We start from the raw sequence: 20,165 nt of genomic DNA on the forward strand, positions 1-20,165 counted from the left end.
TTAAGTCTGGTCATGTAGCATCTAGGATTTATAAATGTTTGTCGTCCTCGACACTTCCTTCTCAAACTGTTACACAGCAAAAATGGCTCCATCATTTCGAGCATGGTGTTACAGATCATATTTCTTCAGACACTTGGCAGGATATTGGTAGGCTCTCTCTTCGTAATAAAATTGCCCCCTCTTTAATGCAGTCTAAGTTTTTCTCTATTAATCTTCTTCACTGGACTCCCACTCGTTTATATTCGTTAAATCTAAAGGAAGATAATTTATGTTGGAGTTGTGGTCTTGCACCAGGCGATTTCCAGCATATGTTCTTTGACTGTTCCCTTCTCCAACCCTTTTGGGGTTTAATTCATAAACACCTCATGCTTATCTTTAATATTAAGTTTCAACTTTCATTTCCATTAATCCTTTTAGGCCCGCTGGTGGCCTCGGTCCCATTGCCTTTAGACTCCATGGAGTAACAACTGTTGGACCTTTTACTAACCATTGCAGTCAAAGTAATTCTCATGGAGTGGAAATCTTTTTCTTCAGTCTCTTACCATACTTGGTGGGCATGGGTTTCTTTTCTACGTAGTGCTCATACTTCAGTTGATCATGCTCATCTTTCTCCGTGTATATCTTCTGGTGTGTGGTTGGCGCTAGATACGTACATGCAATTGGCCTCAGAGGGGTTGGTGGATCAATATCCTTTTGATTTGTCTAATTAATGTTGTCTTGGGTGTTCGGTGAATCCTTTGGAAATCCCTCTCTTTTCTCTCCCTTTGTCTTGTCTTTCCTCTTCTCTATCCTGTCTCTTTTCCATCTTTGCTTTTTTCCTTTCTTTCCTTTTATCCCCAAATTAATATCTGATGATGATACTTTTGATAGTCACTTCTCCCGGTTATTCATTGCTTCCTCCTTAATTAACGTATGTCTCTGATACTTTCAGAATAATGAATTTTAAGATGATATTTTTATTGGTTATTATCAACCTACCATATTGTGTATTTCAGCTGTTATCAATTGTATCATTCTTGCCTGTATATTATGCTTGCATCTAATCTTTTAAAATAATAAATTCTTTTGAAATAAAAAAAAAAGATATAAGAATATTCATGGTGAGAAAAGAAAAAGCTACCCACCTTATAAACAAATCCCAAAGTGATGCTTACTAGTGAACTTTATATAAAACAAGAATTGCTCACTTAGTTCTTCTACGACTAACCAGCAGAATTGTAATGAAAGGGCTCTCATTTGAATGACCAGTATAGAATACTGTAAAAAAATTAAAATACAAATAACTAAATATTATCAAGACGTGGTTAGTAATTCACAGGTTGTCTAGGCATGGCAAAGGATAACCTACAGTTTGAGGTAAATATTGAGTAAAAACCACAGGGACAAACTCGTATTTATAATTTAATGAGCACACATTTCTTATGGCATCTGTCAAAGAGAAACAGATTTAGAAAAATTGATGGTATATTTACCATCCAAGCAGGAAGTATAAAGAAGTATAAAGAATATTGAAAATGGAGCAATCTCTCTGTTGTTAGGTAAAAGAATGATTTAGGAGAAAGGTTAACGTGGTTTAACTCACTCGACAAATCCACATGGAAATGCCATCATTTAGATCTTGCAACAGAATTAATTTTAGCGCACTAATTAAATGCATCATTTCAGTATCTGTTGCTGGCACCCAGAAATCACCCCGGTGAACGTGCTTTTTATAAAAACCCCGTAACATAACCTAGCATACTATAAGTTTGCTAAAGGCTAGTTTGAGATTTATCATACGCAGTGAATATAGAAAAAAGTCATCATTTATCAATGTCGTCTCTTAAAAGGGAAGCCCTGAAAAATGGGGCATGACATGCAAAGGATGCTGCTTTCTGCTCTAAATTCGCATGTCTCAATATTTACCAGACATTTTTTCCCAGTATATTGGGTCAGCTGACATTTATCAGGGTAAAAATCCAAAGGTGTGACTTTTATTACACCCGGTATTTAGCGGGTGCAGTAAACAGCGCACCGGGTGCAATGGCAGTTCAAGCACAAACAGGTGTTTTTTGTGCAAGGTTTGTAAACGAATGACCCACTCGTCATCGAGGTCTCTGTATTCTGATTTTGCTATGAAATTATTTACGGCCCCAACTAAAGCTGTCTCTAGCCAGACTTAATACGGCAGCAAAGTGGTTAATGCCTACTGAGGAAGCAAGAAGTAATGTGTGGTCACTGGGACCTGCCAGGAAACTTATTACAAACAGAGCAGCGTTCTGGCATGCTACGCGGATCTTTGCACACCAGAGCAGGAAGTATATGTCAAGTTATTTAACAAAACACCGTGACACTTTATCCCCTAGGAAGGCTCATATTTACTGCTTGTTTATGTTCAGGTACCTCTCTCAGGTGTTATGTTTAGAACGTGATCCTTCTCTTATACATTTTTTTTAATGGCAATACAAATTTACTATCCTAAAAGCAAACCACTCTTTACTGAATTGTGCAACAAGGAACAGAGAGGCGAAGCTGATGACACAATCTGTACGCAGTAGTAAAATTCCCATATCAAGCAATTAAAAAAAAAGGGTTGGGCAAACGGCGCTACAAAGCAGCAGAGAGGGGTATTTACTGCGCTGTCACAGGCGTTAGGAGACAACATTCCGTTTTGCAGTGAAGCCAAACAGTCCACGCGCTCTACACCACTCTGCCAGGGTAAGGGTTTTATTCATGTTACCTATGTTTAAAAAAAAATATATTTATAATTGCGTATACATTCTGGACAGAAATGCTATGATTCACCCGCATACACTATGTTTGACTTGGTAAATATGAATAAATGTCGACGACGTGTGTAGCCTTTCAAAACCAAAGACTGCGGGCAGTTAACAAATACGTAGGTCCTGACGTCTGTCAAAAAAGTGGAGGGTGCCCCGTCCGCCTAATTTAGAATTCACAGACCTCAATGCGCTCGCTGTAAGGGGAGATTACAAGGGGGAGATTCCGGCCAGTGTCTCCACGCATATTTCCACTCCTTTTATGAGTTTTAAATTCCATATTTCCTCCTTTTATGAGTTAAATTCCATGGAATGGGAAAGAACTGTGCAGACCAAACTTTACTGTGCAGAAAGAACTCCGTGCTCTGAGTAGGGAGGGGGTAGATGTGTGCAAGCTGACTGGTGCAGGGTAGGTAGTGTTTGGGTGGGTGGGGGTTGGTGAAGAGATGCAAGATGCACAGTGCCAGATTGGCACAGAGGGAGCATAACAAGCTTGACCATGTCATCCTCAAAGCTACTTTATTCGGCTCTATTTGAGCCATAAATGTGTACACAAACTAGTTCATTTTCTTCCATTTCTATATAATGCTTAAATAAATACATATTACTTAAAAAGGGAAAATGAACATGATGCATGTTTAGTATTTACTACGTATCTTAAGTACAGTTAAAACATCGTTTAAAAAGGCATACATAATATCAGCGTTATCTAGGGATAATAAATAAGCCAGAGTTGTCTCATGATTCCTAATTTTCTCTGCTAATAGTAATGGCCGAAAGAATTGCCTTTCTGAGGAGTATAAAATGTGCAAAACAGGTCAAGTGATTAACCATGTCTTATATTGGGGTTTGGCAGGCAGGGGCCAAGGACCAGGGCTGGGCTTCATTTCAGCCCATAACTGATGTCATTTCACTGACCAGATTTTACAGCCAGTAAAATCTGATCTGGAGCTCCCGCACCTCCAAATTCAGGGTACAGGATCACCAGCCCACTTACAACGGAGCAGAGCTGAATTCAACTTGTAATTGGAGTCTTGATGGGCAAATGGGGCATCTGCTGCTTTTTGGCAGCTGTCGCACATTCGCCAAACTCTAAACCCACCCCTAAGTAAGATGAAGAGTTTTATATGTGGCACAATTCACAAAGGCCTCCCTGCAGATAAGCAACAGAATCGAGCCAGAGAACCTTTGTACCCATAGATCGAAAACCCTACAGTGAACAAGCTGCTAATGTGGAGTCTGGTCGAGAATAGTAATCCTGAAGCTACAAGGGGTATCTGGGAAATTTGTAAGACAAGGCTAATAACACTGGAAATGTTCGCAAAATTTGTTGGCATGCACACACATTTTGTATCTTTTCGCGGATCCTTTTCCAACCTGGATGTTTCTCTTGTAATAAGAAGGTGCATGCGTCTTTTTCGGGTTGGAAAGTGAGAGTAAAGTGCTTTCACATCAAGGAAAATGTTTAACCACTGTTAAATCACGTTATGTTAAGTTATTTTGATCTTATGTCAGGTTGTGTTGTGTTATGTTTATTTGTAAAGCGCACTATCACCAGCGAGGGTATCCTGGCGTCATGTAGGTGTGTGCACCTGACCCTGCATAGGATAGTTTGGTTAATTGGAAAACCAGGTCTTCAGCTATTTGTGTAATTTAAGAAGAGAAAGGTCTCATGTGGAGTGGAAGGTTGTTTTGCGCTTTAGGTAGCGATGTAAGAAAACACCCATACTCCTGATATGGTTCTGGGGCAATAAAGAAAACAAAGGGCTTTTGTAAATTTACATACAATGGAGAATCTGTTGGGTATACATTGCATACAAGATACACACCTAAAAATCTTCAGTTTGGGTATATCTCTATGAACAATATCGGTCAGTGTTATCAAATTGTAGGCCTAAGTTTCTGGGCTGAAGTTTACATGTTTTGTGACCCAAGCTTCCGACCTAAAGCTGGCCATCTCATATTCTCCAACAGTAGCCTATGCCCCAGTAAGTGTTTATGTTCTCTGATCATGTATCAGGCCTGCCAACAAGCACAGTGCTAATGTATGTCGTTGATAAAGTAATGAAACTCTGAGTAGTACATAACTTAATATTATCAAATTAAGTGCTTGCATTACTTAATTCATGCCAATTGACCTGTATTGACTTCTATTCATTTAGATGTTTATGGGTAATACACTAACCATATCTGCAGGAATAAGGCATAACTTTTCCTCTCCTCTCCCCCTAACAAGGCAGTACACACCTAGGCCGTCCAGAGGCCAGACAAGCCGGCTTATTAGTGAAGTCAGCACAATCATACAAGAGTGGGACCTCTAAAACAGACCAATATAGACTCAAGAAAACTTTTGAAAGACCCTCACCCACCAGTATTTACCAGTAGCATGCTTCATTATCGGTTTCCCACGTGGACAACTAATGTCGGGGTGGGCTCATTCTCCACCAGGAGGGAGGGCTTCTAAACTCATACTGTCTTTTCGGTGGGATCTGAAGTCATGAATAAAGGAGGATACAATTACCTCCAACGTCTCATGTTTGCTTTTGATATTGTCAGGGGTTGGGGTAAGGTTAAAAACAGTAAGTGGTATAAACAAGGGTTTGGGCAATGATCCTTTACATCTTATACACATCGTGGTCTAAATGTTTCAGCCTTTATGTGCTCCATCGGGTCATGTGGCTTTCATCAGGACCTTTTAGAAACAGATCCTTGAACTGGATATAAGAACAGTCTCCTATTGTCTATAATATCAATCTAACATTATCAAGTCAGCACAATCACTTACAGTTCCTTTAGGGGTTAACTTGTTGCCCATAACATAAGGAGTAACATGCAAAGGTATGACAAAAACATTGTATATTTTTGTTCTGCATATGATATGTTGAAGACAGGGCTGCACGTCACTCTTTATGTGCCTTATAATACCTGTTTTACGAAATAACATATGAAACAATTTCCTTTTGCAATGCCCAAGTGAGTGTTTTCATTCAAAAAGTACAGAGAACACCAACACAGAACCCGTATAGTGTTGTAGTCAGAGGCTGCACTACATGTTAGGCTTCATCTTAAAATTCACTTAACTCGTGCACCTCTATACACAGTACTCTCACCTCACTCGCCACACTACATTAACTATAACGTGCCCCTTCTCCATCCATCCTATACCCTTGCATAGTACGGAAGTGAGAGAATTTGAAATCACTGCAACAATGGCAACACTTATGACATGTCAAATTACATGATTTGCCTGAACACACTGCATTGTACAGTGGCGAGTTATAGTTAATGCATTGTGGCAAGTGAGGTGAGAAGACTGTGTACAAAGGTGCATGAGTTATGTGAATAATAAGGTGGTGCGTATGTTGACATTTTGGAATCTTACTAAAAGAAATAAAACTCTGTCAGCACATATGGTGAAAGAAAATGTATTCACGTGTAACATGGGGATAGACAGCTAGCGGCTGAGTGTCCAACAAGGGGAAGTCTCACACAAGCTTTTATTGTTGTAAACCACCAAGAAAGGGCATCATGATGTATGATATACATGTCCCTTAAATGTACAAGATTAAGACACTTTCTCAGAAATAAAGGACAGGGGCATCTCCTGCCCATCAGTAGCCTTGGCATGTTACACAAGTACAGAACACCTGGCCATTCAAAAGAGGTCAACACTGAGTGATACCTGCATGATGTAAGGTGGGAGGGCAGTTGCTACCCACATATCCTTTGCTTGTGACACTTGGGGACTTTCTGGACTAATGCAATGTACAATATACTGGAAACAGTTTCTGATGTTGTAATACTTTTCCCATCAGGAACTCACGAGCCTTCCTACCTACAAAAAAGTATGGCCTATGCGTATTGCTACACTAACCTCATGTGACATATTCGTGATGTTTTGGAACAAGACTTGCTTTCAATCAATCAATCACATAATTTGTAAAGCGCACTACATACCCGTGAGGGCTTCAAGGCGCGGGGGGGGGGGGTGCTGCTGCTATTGGTCGAAGAGCCAGGTCTTGAGTTGTCTCCTGAAGGTCAGCAGGTCACAATGCAGCTTTGCAATGGTAGGCTACTTTCAGAAAGTGAAGATTGGTTTATTCAAATCTTTTCTATGGACGTTCTACTGGCCTTCGGTAGTCATTTAGTATCTTAAAGCAAGCAGCCCAGTTATGTTAGAGAATAATTATAAAACGGCTTCCACATCCCGCCATCTGACAATAAATAACTACACCCTACTCACAACCTCCCTTCATCATCCTTTCTGCGCTTTCATTCTCCTTATCAGTCGGGAAAAGTTGTTGTTGATGTGACTTATATTTGGGCATGCAGCGCACACTCTAGATGTTACAGCTGACAAGCATGCAGGGTAAACCTGGATCATTACGCAGAGCGTGATCAACACTGCTATCCCTATTATAATCACTTCCAATATCCATGACACCGGAACCATGTCAACATTTGTTCCCGCATTCTTCCAGACTTTGCTCACCCCTGACTTAGTATCTGAAGTGTACAAGGTAAAGGGACTCCTCAGTAATCAGGGTGTTGTATCTAGTTTCTGTCTCCTTGTGCACCAAGGTTCGGTCACGGTATCCTGTACTCCCAGACTCTATATCCCTAGCCCCTCAGCTCCCTTGACCCTTGGGAGGTGCCAAGCTGCTTAGCCTGTTCCCCTGTAATACCTTGCCTTTGGCTTCTTTCAAAACCCACTAAAAGCAACTTATCCTCCTTAGTGGGTTGCAAGTGCATGCATGTTGTGGTTATAGTGCAGCGTACCCATGTTTATTATAGTTCTATTGTGCCCAGGTGAGGGGTATTGTCCTGACCATAGTGCAATCCACATTGTTGAACACTGGTAACAGGTGCGTGTGTATCTTTCAACATTTTTATGCTATGAATGTCGTGTCTGGCATAGGTGACTGTTCTACCTGGGTGAACTATTATCAATGCTGTGCAGCACTATCTGTGGTGGCCTTTGGCAATATATTGCTATGTATTACATTTTGTGATATTTGTGTCCTATGAAACCTAGTCATTCATTAGCTCCCTGTTTGGTGTGAACTTTTCTGAACCTTCCCGAACGCTATTCCTAAACATGGAAGTCTGTAACATTCTCTTCCTGACGTCTATTCTTATAAGACAGGTAATTTAACTTCCATGTAGGTTTATTTACTCTATAGTTGTAGATGATAGAATGTGATGTACCTTATTACTCTGTAAATCACTATCTACTTGGCAATGTTGGAACAGCTGTGCACAAATACTGGATTACATAATACATGTATACATTTTTATAGTATTTTCGCCTCAACGCATCTTGTACTTTTTATTCTTCTTTCTTTTCCCAAATCAGTGTTAAAAGTTCATAGTTTCAGTGTCATTCAATGTTCCTAGTAGAACTTCTTTAGATGAAATCTGCAGGCACCATGAGCGTTACGGTAGCACAAATAACTGATGGTACACATAGCCATATCTTGGCCCGCCTTGCAGAGGTGTCGGTCATTGGTGCCTTGAAGAATTGCAAAAGAAACCTTTAAAATGATTCAATGTTCCTGTACCTTTTTATTGCATCAGAGTTCACCAGTACTTGAGAAATAGGTACTCTAAAATGAAGGTGAGGTGCTCTAGAAAGGATGCTCCAGCAGAATCTTACAACCAGCAGACGATGAATGGATGAACACTTGCAACTGCCAAGCAGGTCCCACGGTCCTACTGAGGCGGACATCAGCAACTTTGGTGCTAAATTGCGATGAAATGTTAATCTTGTTGGTGGTACCGGATCCTATAGCTCGAGAGGTTTACCAGCACTTCGGCGGTTCAGGTACTGCTAACATGACAAATTACAATGATGGTGTCCTGTTGCAGCTGCTGTGAGCAGGGTGTTGGGGACGGCCTGTCATCGATGATATTCAGGGCCCGTCTGTGCATTCCATTCTCCTGGTGATGTGCAGCACGAGTAGCTCTCTCTAGCACTTGTTTGCTGCTTGGGTGGCGCGGAGGTTGCACCTGCAGGGTGCCGCTGAAGCTGCTGTTGGTGCTGTTAGTGCTTGGTGTTCTTGTTCAGGTCCTGATGTTTTTCTGGTGTGAGGGCAATGGGTCCAGGAGAACAACCCCTCATACTTGGAAGCTGGACAGGCAGTGGTGTCTGATGTGGGTGTAGGCAGTGATCTATTCTCCTTGTTGGCAGTGGTATCCAGTTGGAAGGGCTTGCTGTGTCTGATGATGAGGTATAAGCTACTGAAAGCGGAGCAATGGACAGGTGATCTGAGATGTGCACAGGCCAGCCACAACAACACTCTGTGTCGACTCACTTTGGTCACTCTTTGCATTGTATCAAACAAATGGTAGTGCATGAATCCGGAACAGCTCAGTGGATGCACAAATCTCTTTATGTTCCTTCTTTTCTCTGTACACAGGCACAGCGAGCTGTGTGTGTTTCCAAGCCCTTTGCAAAGACCTTTAATCTCTTCTTTGTAAGAAGGTGGAAACAAATACTTGTATAAATAGAGAATACCGAGTCAGCATCATAGTCCCTTAGCTCCTGAGGGTAAATGTCACAAGTGGATGGAAAACAACCTATTAGCACATATGAAAAAATAGTCACATAACTCCTCCCCTTTGTGCACAGCTTATCTTACAGCCCAAAGATAAAGCTTGTACTACATGTGCGGTATAAAGAAGTGTGGGGCATTAACGCATTCAACATGGAGTATCACTCATCTTTGAACACCTTCTGACTATTATTTGTTGGCACAACAAGACCAACAGTTGTCCAGCAATGTACCGTACATCAAGAGCACAAATGTGTGCAGTGTACATAATATCTGTATGGTACCAGGAATTTCCAAGGGCATATGCTTTTAAATCTCTTTGAAATGATCTGAGGGTCCCTCCTCCGTTCATGGCTGCATCACTTTGAAAGGAAATATTTAAAAATTAGATTAATTGGTACAAGGAAATAAATATTTTCTAATGGGTGCTTGGCGCAACAAGTGTAACAAACTATTCTACTTATAGTGGATAAGGGGATGAAGAGACATAATTTAAAACAACATTCTCCATCAATGTGCAGAACCCAAAGCATGAAGAGGTGCATAATTCCACGCACAGCAACACAGAGTTTAAGGAGAAGAACTTGATGAGTGAATGAAGAACAGCATCATGTAAAAAACAACCTTTATATTCAATGCGTTGTCTCCTGTTGTCGTTTTGGGCTGTCCCTGTCCCTGCTGGAATCTGAAGCCTGGCCAACTCTGTTTCCCGCCATCTCGCTGCTGCCGCACTGCACTGTCCCTCCCCCCCTCCCGCCGCCGTGTTTGAGAACTTCGTGGCCACAGCGTGGAGGGAGGTTGAGTGAGGACTACATCACCCAGGCTCCCCGGGTCTCACATACCGGACGCAGCGTCACCTGCCCGGCGCCCGGAGGCGCTTTAAATACAACACCATAACCGCGTCACGGGACCGCGTGCGGGCTAAGCCCGGGCAAAGGGCGGGCCGTCTTCGGCCGTCCTAGGCCGGAAAAGACCGGGCTGGTCCCTCCCTCTGTCATCCTCGAAACAGTCATCTCAAGTAAGCCCTAACAAAATTCCGTGTCTGTACCCGTATAACATTTTTACCTAGTCCAATTGTTTTACTCTGTTATATTCCCTCATAAGGCTCTGTGGGTTACTTACCATATCCCCTATCCCAGTCTGTCAGTTCCTTTTTCTAAACATCACGAATCATGAGTGTAACGGGTAAAACCCCTTTGGTAAAAAGGGTTATCAAAGGAACCTTGGACTATTTTGTCATCAGGACAATACCGGACACAGACAGGGAGGACTCTCTCGCCGAGCGGCGAGCTGACAGGCGCCGCTCGATTGAGCATATTAAGAACATGCGCACGTCCCCGCACTCAATTCAACCAAGCATGTCGGTCCATGATGGGACTCATATAATTCCAACAGTTTGTGAATCTTCTAGTATTGAAAGCACTCCACTGCTTCTCCGGGACAGATCCATTCCAATAGACTCCATTACTGACCTTATTGCCGACTCTATTAATGAATTAAGTGTCATTATCTCTACCTCTTCTTGTAACCTTCCTTCGCCTGTTGAGTCCCGGGCGCCCACTTCGTCACCTGTGGTAGAGATTGCCCAAAAAGAGAAACACACCCGGAAGTACAATCTTGATCTTTGCCAAGGTCCCCCGCCAACAAAAAGAAGGAGAAAGTGGGGAGGTACAGCGCTAAGGGGTAAATTAAGCAGGCCTATTCAAACTTTAAACCAAAATCCTGATCCTGATAATACCCCTGTACTATCCACTCCGCAATTGCACATGACATCTGCCCTGCCTACCCCTCAACCTATTCCACCTAAGGAGACCCCTATTACCAATATCACTGGGACCATTGAGCAAATAGTACGATCTCTTATTCTCCCAGTAATAGAGAGATTGAATAGAATCACTCTCCAATTAGGGTCACTAGAACAAGTACTTAGGGAGAACGTAGTAGCAAATAAGGTCCAACTTAACAGTGTCCCATCATCTGTAACGGCAGCACCGACCCCTACACCCGTCATTTTAAAGAAAGGGTTAGTACCATCCTTAACACCTGTTTCATTAAAGCCTGCCTTTGTCCCCGTGGAAAAAAGATGTGTAGTAAACAATAATCGATCTTCCCCCCCCCAAAAGGGAGGGGTAAAGAACATTAATCCTTCTAACCCAAAACCTTCTCAGCTAAGTGCGCCTCGTGTATCACGTCTAGCATCTGAGCCCAGGGTGAACATCAAACAGGGTGGTGGGAACCCTACAAACTTAAGATTTTCCCGTGATCAAGGTCCCCATTCAAAATTTGATATAATGAGAGAGCCTAGGACTAGGCTAGTAGACCTCCCCCCGGAAGCGGCTCCGTATGTAGTCATTCTGACAGGCGTTCCACCCTTAGAGGAAGGTAAGACGGAAAATTTTTACCAACTGAAAAACAAAGTGCTTTTTTGGCTTCGTCAAAATTGGCCGCTCCCTTTGTATTTGAATGGTGAAATCATTCATGTTAGGCGATTGCCATGGCTGGGCTGTCGAAGGAAAAACCTATCTGGTGACATTATTATCATTAATTTTTCAGATCGTAGAACTGTAAGACACATCCTAGGTGAATTCCAGGAAACTGAGTCAAGGGGTATCATGACACGTGATTTGATATTTTTCTACCCAAGATTTGCAGTAGAACTTACACCTAATCTGGGACTATTATCTAGCTACCCTAGTGATCGTCCTATGTTCAGCCACAACAACGGTTTGTTTAACAGTAATGGCTATAATGGTTATAATCCATTCTATTGCCCTAAACCCTTTCAAGCTCCCTATAGATTCGACCATCCATCAGGTCTGGACGCAAATGACTGACTGGTTCAATCGTTGCAGTTTTCAGTCTGTGCGACTTGTTCATTTCCTGGAAAAGAGAACCAAGTATTCCAACTACTATCCCCCAGTAGGGCCAGGGAGGAGCTTCAACCCTCATTGCAGGGTATGTCAAATTTTCAACTAGATCCAGGCTCCCCAAGGGCTATGACGAAATCCCCTGTCGAGGATTCTATAATTGGGGGGGTCCGGCTAAACCAGACCTATCCCTCAAATTAATATTCTGGAATGTCGCCAGCCTGCGCTCTAAGGCAGACCATCCATCATGGCTCTCTACCATTAGGGAACATAACATTATTTGTTTGCAAGAAACATGGTTAACTGTTCCCATCCATCTGCAAGGATATAAAACCTTTAATTCATTTGCCCAACCTTCATTATCTGGGAGAGCGAAAGGTGGCTTGGTAATATATCTTTCAAATGAACTCTTAATCATTGATACCAAAATGATTAACAGCAATCCCTATTCCCAGATCCTTAAATTAATACCTAGTAAAACACATGTGTTCTACATAGTTAATTTTTATAACAACTTGACATCAAAGGATATACTCCCAGTCTTGGAAAACATTTCCCTACTCTTAACAGAGGAGCGACTTAAACATCCTAGTACTAGTATTAGCATAGTCTGGGGTGGGGACTTCAATTTAAATCTCTGTAAGGGAGGCGTTACAAACAACTGTGGTATTGTTGATGACCTGGGTTATAACTTAACGCATTTTCCTCATACGAAACTAGGGAACACTTTGACCGAGATAATATTTAATTTAGATCTCGGCTTTGCAAATGATCTTGTTTCCCCCCCAGTTTCTTTTACTCCCACGTTTAATGGCAGGGGACTATCTAGTCTGATTGACTTTGTTTTGGTTTCACAAGCTTCTAAGGACCAGCTACGAAGCTTCCGAACAGGTACCGATCCTACCAGTGATCACTTCCCTAACACTGTAATGATCACTATTCCTGACACGCCAGAATTGCCCAGCAAGCGAACTCTCCTAATACAAGAAACATTAGAGGTAAATAAACTGAACGGGTATGCAATTAAATGGGATAAAGTAGATGCTGAAAAGATTACCTCAGCAGTGTTGAGTCGTACACTTCCACATATCGAAGTATGTTTAAACTCACAATCTGTCCCCGATCAGGTACTGGCTAGCTTTTCTGTTATTACATCCGAAATTAAGAGAGAATTGTTCCGTAAAATTAAGGGTGCAAATCAAACAAAAAAGGGTTGGTTTAATCCCGCAACAAGGAGCGCCTACCTCTTACTGAAGAAAGCTCTGACTAATACCGTAAGGGACAACGTAAAGCGTTGCTTTACGCGGATGACGCGGTGATCATGGCCAGGACCCCACGCCAACTCCAACTTCTTCTTGATAGATATTGTGAGTTCATGGCAAGCCTAGATCTAAAAGTAAACATAAAGAAAATGTTTGTCATGCACCTGGGGAAACGCCTCAAACATTCCGGCGGTATCCAGATAAATTACACCATCCTGGAGACCGCAACTTCATACCCCTATTTAGGTATTCTGATAGACAATACCTCTAGTTGGGGTCCGGCCCTTAGCTTGTGTTAAATACCGTGCAAATTATGATTTATAAAAACGACAACTCGTGATTGGGATCCAAACTGAAAGTAATAATGTGTTATATACTTGGCGTTTCTTTCATTCACATACAAGAACTTTTTCTCGATCTATATTAATTCTTTTTAAGTTTTTAAAACATTTTGTTTTTAACTTCTGTATACTTTTATGGACACAAAATTTGTATCCGAATAAAGTTTTAATTGAATTGAATTGAATCAACGCGTTGTCACCACTGTCAGCCTAAGACCCACAGCCACTCCCACTGACACAGTTAACCTAAAAGGCATTTTAAAACTGTAACACTGTTTTTTTTTAACTAAAACATCAACAAAACACATACCTAAACATAACATTACCACACATTATCCATTCTTTGTCGTCCCTAGCAAATGCACTCCATCAAAAATGCATTTTAGCGCATCCTGCTTACAGTCTAAGGGCACAATTCACAAAGGCAATCTGAGACAAAAGTCTAACTTTACGACATTTGATATTCACAGAGGTCATTTACGAATCATATCTTTACATTCGCAGTCGGACCGGAATCTCTGGCTCGGGCTGTACTCTCCAGCTTGGGCAAGATGAAGTGTAATCTATGGGCCGGAACACAATTTTTACAAAAAGGAACATTAGGAATGTGAGTTAAATGGTAGAGGAGATCATGAAAATCTGTTTAGGTAGGGAAAAGGGTGCAACTAGACACTACGTCGCATTCCAGAAAGGTTTGCTCCTTTGCATCATGGTACATGCAGTCCACAATTTACGCTCCCGTCAGTGTTGACTGTAGTGTTACAACACACTCAGTGTTGACTCCTCCATCATCTCATTTCTTACGTACAGAAGTGTGTCAATTATTCTGCCACTCATCAAAGATTGTAACGTGATCCCTGGAAGCTAATTCTAGAGAGGTTTAATTTGCACACCTGGGACAAGGGAGGTCTTTGAGCAAAGTCCTTTTGTGCTGTGCACGCGGGCCGCATACTCTGCCCATGAAACTAGCCCACACCAGACCCAGCACAGTGCCTCGGTGTGGCTTATCATGCAATCTTGCAGGTTGACTTGCTAAAAACTTGCCCCCACTATGTAATTAAGTAGCTATTAGCGCAGTGCAAAGCGATCTGTCACTCTTCAAAACAATTAATGTCTCCTGTTGTAAGGGACTCTGGGAGGTAGTTGGCCGGGGTGGGGGTCCTTGAAAAGCCGTCACTCGGTGCCCTTACTCGTTGTGTTATCTCCCCGCACTGAAAGGGGTATCAGCTGACAACAAGCACACCATGAAACAAAACATAAACAGATACATACGAAAAACAAACATCTTCTCTTTGGCGTTCTGGCACCTGAAAAATTAAAATGTGAGGAAACAAAGCACTTTTACACCAAAACGTATTAGTAAATTACAAAAATATTTACATTTCCCTTCATCCACTGCATATTAACTTTATACAAACTACAAATTTTAAGAGGATCCAAAACTATTTTATTAAAATACATCTATGTATTTTCAGTCCTTTCCATTCTCCACTACGAAGAATACATGCTTAAACCGACAACACTAACTGCGTGTTTCTGTTCTGTTCATAACCACAGGAAACTATTGCATTATGCTGATTTGTTCTTGGCACAATGCCCAGAGTCAGTGGCCAGACAGGAGTGTAAATACAAAGGCTGCCCAAAAAAGGAATTCTCATTTCCCCAACATATCTCAATATTAAAACCTTTGCTGGACAGAACTAATTTCGGCAACAGGTTCAGCAACCATTGTCAATTCAGCCCCTGACTCTTCCAGTTTAAGGAATCATCAGGTGATTCAGGAGATGTTAATTCTTGTATTTGTAATGTGGCCATTAAGATCTTGAATAAACTTCCTTAAGGTCCGTATTCGGGCCATGGCCTGTTGAAGGTCATGCAGTATTTTGTTTGAACCCCAAGCGTACATTTTGCTAGTATTAAAATAGAGCCTATCAGGCGGTGCATTATATGTATCATGCATATAGTGGTCTCCCAGTTTAAACCCAAACAATACGCCCAATCTTCTAATGTATGGCTCATAGACGCCATAGAAAACACATGAGTCCTCTACCACGCAATCACGTGCAGGGCGTAGTATTTCTATTGACTGATATTGGGAACATACGCGTGGGGGCCAGTCAGGTATTTCAACTTGCAGGTCTGTCATCTTGTCTAACATTGTAGACACAATAGCATCTGTTGTTGTGAGCAAATGTATTGGACTTGTATTTTGAAGCGTATTCTGGTCCCGTTTATTGGCCCTATCCTCATCAAGAATTGTCATTAAATCATTTTTGCATGTTCTCCATTGTCGCCCTTTAGCAGCCATTTCCAAGATGATACTATTAAGTGTAGGGGCCGTCGTTGTGGATAGGGGATATGTGTCATTGAATCTTTGAGGCCAGGAAGTTTTATGTGTTACCCAAGACAAACCTCTACACCTTTCTGCGAACACTGATGAATAACACTGATGAATAACATCGTGTAGGGCATGATATGTGTTGTCAGGTCACCTCGAGTGGTCTGAAACACATTGTCCAGTGTATCCTTGTGTATTAAAAACTGTAAATCAGAAGTGGCCAGCTCCATGCATGTCAATTGAGAGATTATTGCTCGCATATTTAAATCTGGCGCCCTTGGATAAAATGGATGTAGTGGGTGTATATTCCATTCCACCAATTTGTCTCCCTTCTTGTCTCCCGAGGTCTGTTGACTTGATCTTGGGAGAGAAGAACAGATTGGTATCGCTAATTACTCCCCTTTACATATGTTTGCCATCTATTTCAATATTCCCATTGCTTTCAGTGCAGTGTGACTCACTTCCTCATTCGCCAGAAGCATCGTCACCATTTCCCCTGCAGCAGCAAGCTGTGTGCATTCTGTGGCCGAGGCAGAGCACTGAAGGAGGTTGCCATTGGTATATATCTACCTTTCATAATATTCCCTAGCACTAGCACCTGTCCTCTGTCCCGTGACTGTGCACTTCCACAAAAAAGATTCCTCACCTCAACAGCTGTTTGAGTATCCATATCCTACCAGCTCAGGTCCCATGCCCTAAAGGGCTCTCATTACCCTAACCAAATGTTCCTCCCTCCTAGAACCAATAACGGTCATAAATATGACAACAGCGCCGTGTAATATCCGTAAGTCAATGGAAACTGTAAGTCCAGTCTGCTGGCTGTCAAAGCAAGACATTTTAGGTTGGGTTTGGATGAATACTGCTCAAGTCACTTCTGTCTCAGTGGACTTCCCAAGACGTGGTGGGTAAACAACTGATCCTGTAGCAGCTACAAACATTCAGAAATACTTTAATACAGTGACACAAAAGGAAACCGGTAGCTTAGCTCCACCAGGGGATAAGGCAAAGGAGAACAAACAATGCATTCAGTATCACACCTGGCGTTCCTTCGGCCAGCCTTTCCTGTTAATTAAAGCAGAGATCGATACACCTGGCAAGACGACAGTTCAGTTGCTACAAGTTCACCATGGAGCATTCACAAGCAAGAATTGTATAGAAGAGGGGCTATAGGTGCTTGTACTGGCAGTAACCGGCGTCCTTATGCAGCCAGAAAGAAGACAGAAAAGTTAGAAAGAAGGCAGTATTTGAATCCCCTCATGGGGCACCATTCAGAGTTTTAGTGAAATAGTGCTGAACTCTGCATACAATCCACCCATACACATTGAATACAAACTGGGGAGATGCTATCCCTGCACTGTATTCTATTGTACACTATACCCAAGTATCCGAGTCTCAGAAGGGCAATAGTGGGAACAGTAGGAGAACATTAGGGGTGTCAAGTGTGATAACTAGTACCATACAGGCGTAGGGTAACGTCCAATACAAAGTAAAAGTCAGGAGGTCTGCTAGCCAGTCCGTCATTGTTTATTAACATAACATCGTGAGATTTTAAAGTAGCATTTGGAGTAATATGGTTGGTAATCAGTCATGTGAGATCTAACAACATATGAAAGGCCAATCACAAAATAAGAAGAATCCCCATATAACAATTAAGAACAGCACATCAACAATAGCAATACTTCAAATAAATGCAGAGAACACAATACCAACCCCCTCCGTGTGTGAGTAGGTGGACACCTAGTCACAGCTGGAGACCCTCGCAGGTGTCTAACAGGAGGCAGGGTGCCAGAGCCTACTGCCCTTTTGCTACACCGAAGTAGGGTGGCAAGCGCCGCCACCAAGGTTATCACAATTCGTCATCCGGTGCCTATTATCTGTTGCAACAAAGGGGGAACTATTCCTGCTACTACCCCTACTCTATCTTCCAGCACTTATTACCTGTGCCAACCGGGGGGGCGGCTCCCGCTACAACCCTTACTCCGAAGAGGCAGTGCCACCTTCAGTAATCACCTAGTGGTGTCTTACCCAGCAATACTGACAGACCCCTTTGCTACTCACGTGCTGAAGCATTCGACCCTCGACCGGGGAGTCTCCACTGGCAACGCTGGGTGATTGAGGGTGCAGAAAGGTTCCTTCTCTGGACATCTATCATAGAGTTTTACTGTAGGCAAGGAATGAGGCAGAAGGTCGCCCTCTCTGGTACCCAGGGGCGAAGACAACAGCTCGGCAGCTAAAGCCCAAATTTAAATGAACATGAGTGAATAGAGAATGTTGTGGTTAAACAGCATGTTTGGAGGGAATAGCACAATCAAATATTATACATGAGAAGAAACCCAAACCGAGACTCGAAAGAAATTCTCCCTCCCCTTTGAAACTAGCTTGCCACCAGGTACAACCATAGGGGGGAACGCAGCGGGGCACAAAGTGTCCAGCACCTACGCAGAGACACTGCAAGGATGCAGCTCAGCGCCAAACTTAGTAAGACGAAGCGTCATTCACCCAGCGACAACAAACTGTAGCATAGAGAGGCAGCAAAGCAAAGGAAATAATGCATTCAATGCTCACAGTCTCAAACAGCACAGTCTCTGACAGTATGGTGACAGTATGGTGATATATCAAAAACATATACTATCAAAGCAACAAATACTAGGCAAATGAAAGAGACTAAGAAGCCAAAATATCTATCAGAAAGAAGGAGTGACGCCAGAAAGCATGGCAAGTGCAGTTTACAATTCAGACAGCACCCAAAAAATGACCTTGAGAAGGAGGACAGGCAGTAACGAGAAAGAGAACACGACAATATGTACCACCACCATCAATATGTGCTGAGAGAATCCTGGGGAAATGTGGAGCAGGAGCTGTCAGAGATGTGTCAACTACTCACGACCGCAGGAAGCATTCAGCCACAGAACAGAGGGAGAGAGAGAGACGTTAAAAGCAGAAAACGTTTGTGGTCAGACCTCCAAACGAGGGTGAAGGGTGCTGGACCTAGCAGAAGGCAGGGATTCTGTAGTAACGTAGACTGAAGTGTTGTTGACTGGATTGGCGGGGAATGTAGTTTAACTGCAGTAGCATACAGTATATTGTGGTACACTGCGGTGGCGTATACTGCATTTTAGTAAAATTGATTGGCGTAGAGTGGTGTAGCATACACTGGAATAGCGTACACTCCAGTAGTGTACCATAAAGCGGGGCATACTGGAGTAGCATATAGTGGAATAGCATGAAGTGGAGTTGTGTACAGTGGAATAGCGTAAAGTTGGGAACAGTATAATGTGGCAGTGGCGAGTAATGTGGCATGTATTAGAATATGATAGTGAACAGTATAATAGCATAGTGTATAGTGGTGTAAAATGTAGTGTTGTACAGTTTAGTTGGGTGGAGTAACGTACAGTGGTTTGGAGTAGAATGTAGTAACGTATAGTGGAGTGTCGTAAAGTGGTCTGGCATACTATATATAGTGCAGTGGCATAAAGTAAACTCTTACGGATTAGAGTGGTGTAAAGTGGAATGTGTAATTTGATTAAAGATACTGTAAAATTATATGAAAACAAATCAATGTTATATCTCCACAATATCAATTATAATTTTGTGGTTCTATATTTAAATAGTGTATTTGTAAACTTTGAAGGTCTATAAAACTTACTTATATATTGTGCTATATAACACTGTGTACAATTCATGGTACACCATGATACATGGGGCTTGAAACTGGTGATGTGATAGATTGATGGCTGTGTTTACCAAAGGTAACAAACAACCATGTAGTTTTATATTTTGTGTTGTGCAAAACCAAAAGGGGCATTTTGTTTAAATTTAGCAGGATTAAATATTACGTTGCTCAGATGTTTATTTTGTCCAATGAAAGTAAGCAAAATAATTATTTTGTGCTTTTTGATGTATTTAAATTTAGTGATATGTGTTATCGCTTTTGCATTGTTCCAAAACTTTTACTGTTGTTTTATTTAAATTAGTTATTATGGTCCTCAGGTTTTTATTTTGTGTAGTGCATGTAAGGAATGACATTTAAAAAAAAAAGGTTTT

General features: G+C 42.0%; 1 long non-coding RNA gene across 1 annotated transcript in view; it reads left to right on the top strand.

Moving 5' to 3' along the window:
• The first annotated feature begins 2,596 nt into the window (after positions 1 to 2,596).
• Positions 2,597 to 20,165, top strand: part of LOC146862112 (uncharacterized) — an 82,709-nt gene continuing 65,140 nt past the window's right edge. The window contains exon 1 of the long non-coding RNA XR_014978099.1: positions 2,597 to 2,697. This is a non-coding gene — a long non-coding RNA (uncharacterized LOC146862112). The remainder of the gene's footprint in view (positions 2,698 to 20,165) is intronic.

This window comes from Triturus cristatus, chromosome 2_2, assembly GCF_964204655.1.
Source record: "Triturus cristatus chromosome 2_2, aTriCri1.1, whole genome shotgun sequence".
Classification (NCBI taxonomy): Eukaryota; Metazoa; Chordata; class Amphibia; order Caudata; family Salamandridae; genus Triturus; species Triturus cristatus.